Here is a 12,522-nt window from a genome sequence, read left to right on the forward strand (position 1 = left end):
ATTTTAAGATCATCAGAATGTAGAGCACGTCACTTTTTTCAGTTTGTGAAAAAAGTCTCTGTGAGATACCCGTCAAGAGCCTAGGATATGAACAGCTATTAAAAATGTAAACCTATATCAGTGAATTTTTTTCTTTGATCATATTGGTACAATATAAATAAAAGATGCTTCAGGAAAGAAGGTCAAGACAATAACAAATATAAGAATAGAGCATCATTTTCTTGGAAGTCTTTCTTGGAAGCTCCTAATCAATGCTCTTTTGATCACTCTCTGGTTCTTCAATGTTATCGTTTGTTAATAACATTGAAATGAACTTGCTCTCTTAAAAGAGAAAATCAGCTCCTTTGGTGAACTGCCTGACCAAAGCCCACTTCTTTCTATTCTCAATTCCTGTGGCTTGGAGGCAGCCAAGATCTTGGGCCAAGACTGAGACATGATCCCATCAATTAATAAGACACCATTTTGAGATTTTTTTTTTCTACCATTTTTTTTTGGCCAGTCCCGGGACTTGAACTCAGGGTCTGACCACCGTCCTTGGGCTTTCCTCAAGTCTATAATTCTATCACACTTGAGCCACAACACCGTTTCCAGCTTTTCTATGTATGTGGTACCAAGGAATTGAACCCGGGTCTTCATACATGTTAGGTAAGCACTTCACCACTAGATCAACTGCTGGCCCCAGTTTTGAGTATTTTTACAATAAGAATTGTAAAGAAAATGTATTTACTGTTGTAAAGTCCAACAGTGATGATAATTAAGCCTGAAGTACTTGGAGACCTTAGCACCAGAGTGAGAATCTGGAATGGAGGAAGCATACCAGAAGAGCAGCTCCAGGTTCTGGCCAGAATATTTGAGCCTCTGAAGGCAGCTATATATGAGGGGAAGGTGGTACAAAAAATATACAAGTTTATTAATTTAGAATTTCCACCTCTACATTCTTCAGAACATTTACATTGTCTTCTTCAAATGTCTTGACTCATTTTCTAAAATTTTTCCTAACATCCAATCTATTTTGACATATCTTACCAGGCATGGCAATGAATTCCCATAATCCCAGCTACTTGAGAGTTTGAGATCACAAGGATGGGTGTTTAAAGCCGGCCTGGATAATAAGGGATCACATTTATAATCCCAGATGTGGAAGAAACATAGGTAGGAGGTAAGTGATTCAAGGCTAGATCCAGATAAAAAATAAGTTCAGCCCGGGAGTGTGGCCTAGCATGCACAAAGCCCTGGGTTCAATTCCTCAGTACGACATACTCAGAAGAAAAACAGAAGTGGTGCTATGTAGAGCACCAGCCTTGAGTAAGCTCAAGGACAGAGACCAGGCCCTGAGTTCAAGCCTCAGGGCTGGCAAAAGCACAAACAACAAACAAAATCCTATAAGTCCCTCTCAAAAAAGGAACTCAAGCAAAAATGGGCTGATTGAAGTGGTTGAATGTCTGCCTTATAAGGGTAACATGCTGAGTTTACCAGTACCAGCTACATACATAAATGAATGAATAAACATAAAATAAGAGAAAAATGAAGATCACCAGAATAATCTGTATGTCAATATAGCGATTGCTCTACTCTACACAAAGAAGAGGTATCATACTTTAAAAAGTTGCCTATAGATAATTTTTAGCTAATGTTAAAAATACCATATCAAAGTTATTGAATGGTAAGCTCAGAGATCTGTTTCTATCATAATTACAAAGTTGGTTACCTCTTCCTGTCACTAGTCAAATGCATGCTCTTTTTTTCTCTGATAAGAAGTATATTCTCATTGTTTAAAAGTAAGAACTAGGCTCCTGTGGAAAAGATTCTCTGTGGCATGCTATGGGGAGAACTGTGGGCTTTGCCAACTTTTCTGAATCTCTGGCCAGCCACAAAGCCAGCACTGCCAGGACACACAACATGCATTTCTAAGTTTGCCAAAGAAAAGAAAATGCTGCCAGAAAGTTGAAAGCTGCATTTCTAATGTAGGAGAAATCAGAAAGCATGTAACTGAGCCTGACAATAGCAGCCATCAGAGTTAAAGGTGTGACTGTCTTTTGTTTCTTCCATGCACCTATCATTCCTTCCACCTATGTTACAGAGGGGTGCTCTCACTGTTATGATTTTGTCCCATTTGTAGCATTGGTTTACTCCATGAGACAATGTCTTTCTAGCCTAATGATTTAGCTCCAGTATTAGAATAGTGATACTGACCTTGAGTACTGGATCTTTTGTCTGCACCAAATAAAAAAAATTAAAGGCAAGAGCCATGATCAAAAAATCTAATACAAACAGATGCTGGAGGGGATGTGGCCAGGAGGGATCACTACTACACTGTTGATGGGAGTGCAAACTTATTCAACCACAATGGAAAGCAGTATGGCAGATCCTCAAAAGATTAAACATAGAGCTCCCCTATGACCCAGCAATTCCACTACTTGACATTTACCTAATTGTCCAGAAACAAGGACATACTAAAGCCACTACCACAACAATGTTCATTGCAGCACTATTTACCATAGCAAAGATATGGAACCAACCCAGATGTCCCTCAGCTGATGAGTGGATCAACAAGATGTGGTATTAATACACAATGGAATTCTATGCTGCTGCCAGAAAGAACGACATTGCCCCATTTCTAAGGAAATGGAAAGACTTAGAAAAAATCATATTAAGTGAAGTAAGCCAGTCTCAAAGGAACATAGGCTCAATGGTTTCCCTTATTTGTCATAATCAATAGAAACCTTGGGCTCTCCTAGCAGAGATTTACAATAGAGAAAAACCTAGATACATAAGGTCATATTGTATGACGCTAAATGAAAGGACTTCCAGGATATAGAAACAAAAGCCATATAATGAGCGATTGTTGTCCTTAATGTACTATGTTATCTCTCATCTCTTTTGCTGCCCCTTGGTTATCTCATATTGTTACAGTATTTTACCTTGTTATCTGATATAGTAAATATATGCCCACTCTCTCCACTCCTCTTGACATAGTATTAGAATTCCTTGCCAGAGCAATAAGGCAAGAAGCAAGCATAAAGGGGATCCAAATAGGGAAAGAGGAAGTGAAACTTTCTCTCTTTGTGGATGACATGATTCTGGACTTAAAGAACCCTATAAACTCCACTTCCAAGCTCCTTGAGCTGATTCAAAACTTTGAAAGGCTGCAGGCTATAAAATCAATCCTCAAACATCAACTGCCTTCCTATATGCTCACAGTGAGAGGAATGAGGCAACAATCAGGAAATCAACTCCTTTTGCAATAGCCTCAAAGAAAATAAAGTCCCTAGGAATTAACCTAACTAAGAATGTAAAGGACCTTTTTGATTAAAACTTTATAACCCTGAAAAAGGAAATTAAAGCAGAACTGAGGAAAAACCTCCCATGCTCCTGGATTGGAAGAATCAACATTGTGAAAATGGCAATCTTGCCAAGGGCTATCTACAAATTCAACGCAATACCCATCAATATCCCAATGTCATTCTTTAAAGAAATAGAAGAGGCAATCCAAAATTTCATATGGAACAATAAAAGACCCCATATAGCAAAAACACTTCTTAGCAGAAAGAACAGAGCAGGAAGACTTTCAATACCAAACTTTAGACACTATTACAGAGCGATAGTGACCAAATCAGCTTGGTACTGGCATAGGAATAGGCCTGAAGACCAATGGAATAGAACTGAAGACCCAGATATTAACCCACAGACCTATGATCACCTAATCTTTGATAAGGGAGCCAAAAAAAATAGAATGGAAGAAAGACAGCCTCATCAACAAGTGGTGCTGGCAAAACTGGTTAAGCACCTGCAGAAAACTAAAATTGGACCCTTCTTTGTCAGCCTGCACTAGGAATAACTCTAAATGGATCAAAGACCTCAAAGTAAAAACTGATACACTGAAAACTTTACAAGAAGGAATAGGAGATACTCTAGGTCTCCTTGGCACAGGTCAAAACTTTCTTAATAAGGACCAAGAAACACAACAAATCAGAGAAAGCTGGATAAATGGGACTGCATTAAACTGCAGAGCTTCTGTATGGCAAAGGACATAGCTAGCAAATTAACTAGAAAGGCTACAGAGTAGGAGAAGATCTTCACTAACCATACAACAAAGGCCTCATATCTAAAATATAGCAACAGCTCAAAAAATTGAATCACTCCAAAACTAATCTCCAAAGAAACAACCATCCCATTAAAAGATGGGCCAAAGACTTAAAGAGAGTCTTCTCTGATGAAGAAATTAGAATGGCCTATGGACACATGAAAAATGCTCAACATCTCTGGTCATAAAAGAAACGCAAATCAAAACAACTCTAACATTCCACCTCACTTCAGTTAGAATGGCCAGAATCAAGAAAACTAATAACAACAGATGCTGGAGGGGATGTGGCCAGGAGGGATCACTACTACACTGTTGGTGGGAGTGCAAACTCATCCAACCACTATTGAAAGCAACATGTCAGTTCCTCAAAAGACTAAATGTAGAGCTCCCCTATGACCCAGCAATTCCACTACTTGGCATTTACCCAATTGTCCAGAAACAAGGACATACTAAATCCACTAGCACAACAATGTTCATTGCAGCACTATTCACCATAGCAAAGATATGGAACCAACCTAGATGTCCCTCAGTTGATGAGTGAATCAACCAACAAAATGTGGTATTTATACACAATGGAATACTATGCTGCTGGCAGAAAGAACAACATCACCTCAATTGTAAGGAAATGGAAAGACTTAGAAAAAAATCATATTAGGTGAAGTAAGCCAGACTCAGAGGAACATAGGCCCAATAGTCTCCCTCATTTGTCATAAACAGTAGGAACCTTGGGCTCTCCTAGCAGAGAGTCACAATAGAACAAAATCTAGATACATAAGGCCATATAGTATGACGCTAAATGTAAGGACCTCCAGGATATGGAAACAAAAGCCATATAATGAGTGACTGTTGTCCTTAATGTACTATGTTATCTCTCATCTCTTTTACTTTCCCTTGGTTATCTCATATTGTTACAATATTTCACCTTGTTATCTGATATATTTTATATATGCTTAATTGGTTGTTTGAAATAGGAGAGGGAATGGGGGAAATCAAGTTGTGAGGGGGGAAGAGGGGAGGGAAATGGGAAACAGGACATGAGAAAGGGCATCAATATTTGTGAAGTAATGTACCTTCTATCTGGTGAATATAATGTAACCCTTCTATTAATTACAATAAAAATTATATGAAAAAATGAACATTATATATGATATTCTATATTATGTTTATATATTTATGTATATTATAATATATAATTAGAGTATAATAATAAATATATTATTGTATTTATGTAGTATATAATATGTAGTACATATGCAGAATATATAATATACAGTATATAAAATATATATACATGATATATAATTCTATAATTTTCAAGATATACAACTATTAAATTATATAAATTCACATATAATATACGAATACTATATAATATAGAGATATAATTATACAATTTTATTGAAATGCCAGAAATAATGAAATTGTATCATTTTGCAGGGAAATAGATCAGAAAAAAATCATGTTGACAAAAGAAAGTGAGTCAGGTACACCCTCCCCCAAAAAAAGACAAAAGTCACAGGCACATATGTTTTCTCTCCTACTTAGACTTTATACAGAATTAAGTTGACTAAAGTATATTATATGTAGGAATGAAATATGGTCATGTAAACCCTTGAAAACTTAAGAGACATTTTAGCAAATGAGTATCAGGAAACTAAAACATGTTTTGAATGAGGAGAGGCTAATAGAAAGGGGATGAATGAATGAAATAGGAAATAGTGAACAAATACAATCACCATACTCAATGTATGCATGTGAAAAAGGAAGTGGAAAATTATATAATTGGGGGTGGCAGTGGTGTGGGGGGAAGAATGTTGGAATGGGTGACTAATTACTGTGCACATAAATCAACATGCAAGTTTGTAACATCTTTGTATAACTATTAGATGATATTTTTTATTTATAGCTTGAAGAATCTCAAATTTATATATTGCCATAAAACCAATTTTCCCCCTTCTTGGCTAACAAATTATCCCAAAGCAACAAGGTAAATGCAAAATATCACAAAAATAGATATTTGATCAATTGGTGGGAGGATCCCCACTGCTGTAAATATTAGGGGAAAAAAATCTAGAAAATGTATACATCATGCACTACTTAATAGGATTACAGTAAGCTCTTCAGGAAAAGGAAACTGATACTAGCATTTTGTGTGCATGTTTGCAGCTTCTGCTGCCTGGAATTAGAGCCTGGGCACTGTCTCTGACCATTTTTTGCTCTAAACTGGCATTCTGCTACTCGAGCTACATCTCTGCTTTCAGCTGTTTGGTAATTAATTGAAAATTAGAGTCTCAGAGACTTTCCTCCTTAGGTTGGCTTCAAATTGTGATTCTCAGATCTCAGCCTCCTGTATAATTTCTTATGTAATTTATATTTTCTTATATTTTATATTATTATATTATACAGTATAGTATATTGTACTATATATTTTATTATATCATATATTATGTATTTAGTTTATTTATATATAATATTTGCATTGTAATGTCAAATATATAGTATATAATTTAATATATAATCATGCAATATAATATATAATATTATTATATTATATTGGTTGTATCTTGTATAATTTTTTATATTTTTACTTTTTTCTCAGTCCTGGGCTTGAGCTCAGGGCCTGAGCACTGTCCTTGGCCTTTCTCAAGGCTAGAGCTCTACCACTTGAGCCTCAGCACCACTTCTGGCTTTTTTCTATGTATGTGGTACGGAGGAATCAAACCCTGTTCTTCGTGCATGCTAGGCAAGCACTTTACCACTAGGCCAAACTCCCAGCCCTTTTTTATCTTTTTTTTTTTTTTTTTTGTCTGCTGTAGGGCTTGTACTCATATCCTGGGCACTGTCCCTGAGCCTCTCTGTGCTCAAGGGTAGCGCTCTACCACTTGAGCCACAGTGACACTTTTGAAAAATATTTTATGTGTATATTATATAATGTATTTTTGCACATATAAGTCATCTGAAAATCTTCATGTCAGCATATAGAAAGTTGGAAACAGATCGCATATTAATGAATGCATAGAACTTACTTAATAGGTATTCTGAGTCCTTCAAAATGGTACTGTAATGATTACCCTTGTATGAATCCCATCATTTCATTATGTGCAAAGATAAATTTACAAAGATCATGTTCATTTATGATTTTTCTAGGTTCTGCCAAATTCCCCTTCATAGAATTTATAGTAATTTTGATTTGTGCCATTAATCGATGATGCTGAGTACTTTTCTCCTAAATACAAATAGCAGATTTTACTGATGTTAATATTTTACTTCTTCAATATAAATGGCTTATAATTTTAATCACTCTTTGACCATGAAGGAAATCAGATACAGAGAGGTCAAGACATAAATGTAAGAATGTTAATGTGCTACAGAATTTAAGAATTTTAGTGTGCAATAAACTTAAAAATTTTAGAAGCCAAATGCATTATTTCAAAAAATGAAACAAAATTATGCTGCCATCAGAAAGAATGACATCGCCCCATTTGTAAGGAAATAGGAAGACTTGGAAAAAAATCATTAAATGAAGTAAGCTCAATGGCCTTATTCGTAATGATTAGTACCCATCTAGGACTCTCCTAGCAGAGGATTGCAATAGCACAAAACCTAGATACATAAGGTCCTATAGGATGAGACTAAATGAAAGGATCTCTAGGTATGGAAACAAGAGCTTTATTTTGTGTGATAGTTGTTCTTAATGTACTAGGTTATTTCTCTTCTCTTTTGTTGCCCTTTGGTTAATCTCATATTATTACTGTATCTGACTTTGTTACCTGCTATATTGTATCTACATTTATTTGTTTATTGGAAATAGGAAAGGGAAGGGGGGAAACAAGATGATTGGGGGAAATGGGGACAATAACATGAGAAGGGGTATCAATGTGTGAGAAGTAATGCACCTACTATCTGGCGAATATAACTGTAACCTCTCTGTATGTTACCCTGACAATAAAAAAATAAAAATTTAAAAAAGATAAAAAATAAAATTTCCCAAGTTTACAATACATGCAAGAAATCAAATTATTCAGTGAAAGCAATATTTTTTGCCAGTTCTGGGGCTTGAACTCAGGGTCTGGACACTATCCTTAGAACTCTCTCAGGGCTAACATTCTACCACATGAGCCACTGCCAGCTTTTTCTGTATATTTGCTCAAAACCAAGGTTTTGTGCCTGCTAGGCAAGCACTCTATCACTAGGCCACACTCCTGGCCAAGGGCAAGCAATTTTGAGTGCTTCTTTTCTATGAAAACTTTCTTGGGCTATTTCCTCAGTGTACTGCTATTTTGTTGAAGCACCATACTAGATCTTGTTTCAGTCTGAGAGGACCAGGCGAACTGTTTCATAGCTACATTATCAGTGACTACAAACACAAAGGAAATGTTTATTGCATTTACTGTTTCCTCAAGTCATTTTATTTTTAGCTACCTGTGGTGATTCATTCCCATGATTCCAGTTACTTAGGAAGAAAGCAAGTTTTAGGCCAGCCCAGGTAAAACACTAGTGAGGTTGCATTTCAACAAACTGTATGCGGTGGTGTGCATGTGTGATTCAAGCGACAGAGGACAAATGGTTAGGGATAAAAGTCCAAGGCCAGCCTGGCAAAACAGCAAGACTCTATCTCTACCTGATAAGTAACTAAAGTAGAGAAGGCCTGGGATATGATTAAAGTGGTAGAAAATCTGCTTAGCAAGGGTTGAGGATGTGAGTTCAAACCCCTGTGTGCCCCCAAATAAAAATAAATAAGAAAAAAAGATCATTTTGTTTTGTTTTATTTCCAGTTTTCAAGTAAAAGTAGAGTGTATAACCCTCATGTAATGACCACACATGTTATTAAAGTTTAAGTGAAATCTCTTTGGTTCTTAAGATACATAATTATTTTCCCATTCGTTAACTGAAGTCTTTTAACAGAACTATCTGTTTTGCTATCTGGTTATTGGAACAAGCAATTTGTAATAATAATAGAATTGCAGATTGTATTCTGAAAATGACAAGGCTGTATCTGAATCTATTCTGAGCATATTGCTTCCAGTAATCCATTCTACATCAAATATCAGAATGCAGCATGCAAAGCGTAATGTAGTTACCTCCTCTTGCAATGCATTACAGTTCCGTCATGTCATGACCTTAACTGTTTTAGTTTTTGCTTTCTTAAGAAAACAGTGCAAAAAATGCAACCATTGGGTGGCCTCTTAGACACTGACCTCGGAGCTGGCCTCAGGAGTTGGGTGTTCACACCATGAGAAAACAAACACATCCCATCCTTGTTGACACTAATTATGTCCTTCACTTGTTTCTTCTTCAGAAGAAAAGCCAGGAATGAAATTGCTAGGAAGCCCAAGCTCCTTCTCATCACCAGGGTGGCCTCGGCAATGCAGGGTGGAAGTCTAATCCCAGTGTGGTTGGGCTAGCTCACAAGGCTGACTCCATGCTATTCATAGTGCATACTGACAGCTCTTAGGAAATCTGGTGTGCCTTGCTCAGCTGAAAATGTTTTAGCAAGAGGTAAGAGTATGAGGGAAACAAGGCAAGAGAAGACTCAAAGACACCATATACACATTGACCTATGAAATATCACTGAATAGAAGGTCATGCACCATCAGATTTGTCCATTTTTCAATATTTTAAGCAGTACACTTAGTCAAGGTGGAACTACTAAGTATAAAATGTAATGTTAGTCAATCACCAGCAGAGTTCGAGTTATAGTTAGTAGGCCCATTTAATTTTCACACATTTGGCTCTCTCAGTTTTATTGGTAACATACTTGATAGATTTTTATTTCCACAACTGGCTTCATGAGTTTATGATTTGTGCACTCACAGAGGATCCTATACTTAGACTTTCCCTAAACCTGACTTAATGTCCTCTGTCTTTGGAAATCTTAACTGGTCATTAAATGAAATTATTCATTTCGGCCTGCAAATTATGTATTATAATCATAGTTCTTCATATGCCACTCACTAGCTTTTATTTCTCAGCTTGTTCTACTTATGGGGAAAAGAGATGCTATTTGTTGAATAGATGTTCAAAATTCTAATACATTAAATTATATGAAGAGTGAAAGCACTTAATTATCAAGGTCTAATTTCTGAAATTTATGAAGAACTTATGTCATAAGCCATTTTTTAGCATGCAATTAAAAAACGGAATATATTAAATAACTATTGGCAAAACAAAGAAAATGTGGTAAAATATGTTTACAGTTTAGGGCTACTAATATTCTTCCTTAGAGTCTTAGAACAATTAATACTAATCAAAATTGCTAAGCAGAGACATAAAAAAAAATGAGAATGCATCCAAAAGAGACGTTTTTCTTATGTCTATAAAACATTAACAAAACCAGTTGTGTGCTTCATTGCAAAGAAGAAATTTAAGCTTAGCAGATAGATATTTTACACTTAAGTGATTAATAATACTAAAACTTTATTAGCATAATTAATGATAACTAAAGAACGAAATGCCTGCCAAGGTGTGTGTGTGTGTGTGTGTGTGTGTGTGTGTGTGTGTGTGTGTGTGTGCCCATGCTAGTCCTGGGGCTTAAAGTCAGGACCTGAACACTGTCCCTGACCATTTTTGCTCAAGGTTAGCACTCTCTCCCTTGAAGCACAGCTCCACTTCCAGATTTCTTTGGTGATTGATTAGAGAGATAAGAGTCTCAATGACTTTACTGCCTGGGCTTGCTTTGAACTCTGATCCTTAGATCACATTCTCCCAAGTGGCTAGGATTACAGATGTAAGCCAACACCATCCAGCTGCTTTCAAAATGTTAATCATGTGAATAGATGGAAATATGCTCCTGGATTATTTTTGAAGCAAAGAGGAAATAAAACTGGAAATCTCAATAGCTCTGTTGATTAGTCCACATGACCTTAATGCACAATGAAACAGGTCAACATGAACTCCAAGACATGGAAACAAGAGATTCTTACTGTGTTTTGTATGTAGCTTTTATTCTGTTTTTTTCTTTTTCTTCTGCCAGTCCTGGGCTGTCCTTGGGCTTTCTCAAGGCTAGTGCTCTACCACTTAAACCACAGCACCACTTTCGGCTTTTTCTATGTATGTGATACTGAGGAATCAAACAAAACTCAGGTTTTCATGAATGCTAGGCAAGCACTCTACCACTAGGTCAAACTCCTGGTCCCTCTTGATTTTGTTGTTGTTGCTGTTGTTACTGGGCTTTTTATTTTTTCATTTTTCTTAGTTTTCTGTCCCTTGTGTCTAGTATATAAGATTACTTGATATGTGGAAGGGAAAGGGAGCCAAAGAAACAGCAAGACAAAGGAGGAACTAAGGTAACACTGATGCTCACTTGACACTATGTTGGACATGACAGCTTGGGCAGGAGGAGAATTGGGAGGGGTAGCAGGAGAAAATGAAGGATGGGGTAACAGTGTTTACAAACAAATGTACCTATTACCTTTTCAATAAAACAAGTAAAAGTTACAAAAAATCTGTAAATCGAATTCTGAATACGAATGGGATTCAGAAGCCAATTCAAGTTGTGGTGGACTTTATTTTTGAAGAAAAGTGAGAAAAGAAACAAATTGTTTTAAAAAAAAATAGAAAATAGTGGGGCTGGATGGAAGTTTGACCTCATGGTAAGAGTGCTTGCCTAGATCCGGGTTTGATTCCTTGGTACCACATACATAAAAAAAAGTCGAAAGTGGTGCTATGTGGCTCAAATGGTAGAGCACTGGACCTTGAGTAAGTCCAAGGAGGTTCGGGCCCTGAGTTCAAGCCCTGGGACTGGCAAAAAAAAATCACACACATACACAAAAAATAAAAATTGTGTCAATTAGCTGACGTGAGTAGGCAGGAATAAAAGGAAAACAATCATGATACATGCTACAATATTGAAAAGATCAATCAAATGTATATGCAGTCTATTTTTAAAGATTAATGAGATACTTTATAACTTTTCTCATGGGCACAGAAAAAAATGAGAGAGAAAACTAAAGTAAACCATATTCCACGTGAGAATCAACGACAGCCACAGGTGCAGAAGACCTTGATCTATAGGGAACAAGATGAGTTATGTGCTGATTAAATATGCTACAGAAGAAGAAACATAACATCTAAAATAATCTGTCATGTGGCAGACATTTCAATATACATAATATAATATACACAATAAACACACAATATGCATATTACACAATATTCATAATATACATCTTAATATACATATCATATAAGAGGGCCACTCAATATACATAATTAAAATAAGCAGTAAAACCAAAAGGGTTCAAGCTGAGTTATAGCTGTAAAACTTGCCAATCAAAAAAAAAATTGCAATACTCCCTAATTCATTTTGAGCATCGTCCTTGGGCTTTCTCAAGGCTAGAGCTCTACCACTTGAGCCACAGCACCACTTCTGAGGAATTGAACCCTGGTCTTCATGTATGCTAGGCAAGCACTCTATTACTAGGCCAAACTCCCAGTCC

Source organism: Megascapheus bottae, chromosome 13, assembly GCF_031878675.1.
Source record: "Megascapheus bottae isolate mThoBot1 chromosome 13, mThoBot2.hap1, whole genome shotgun sequence".
NCBI classification, from domain to species: domain Eukaryota; kingdom Metazoa; phylum Chordata; class Mammalia; order Rodentia; family Geomyidae; genus Megascapheus; species Megascapheus bottae.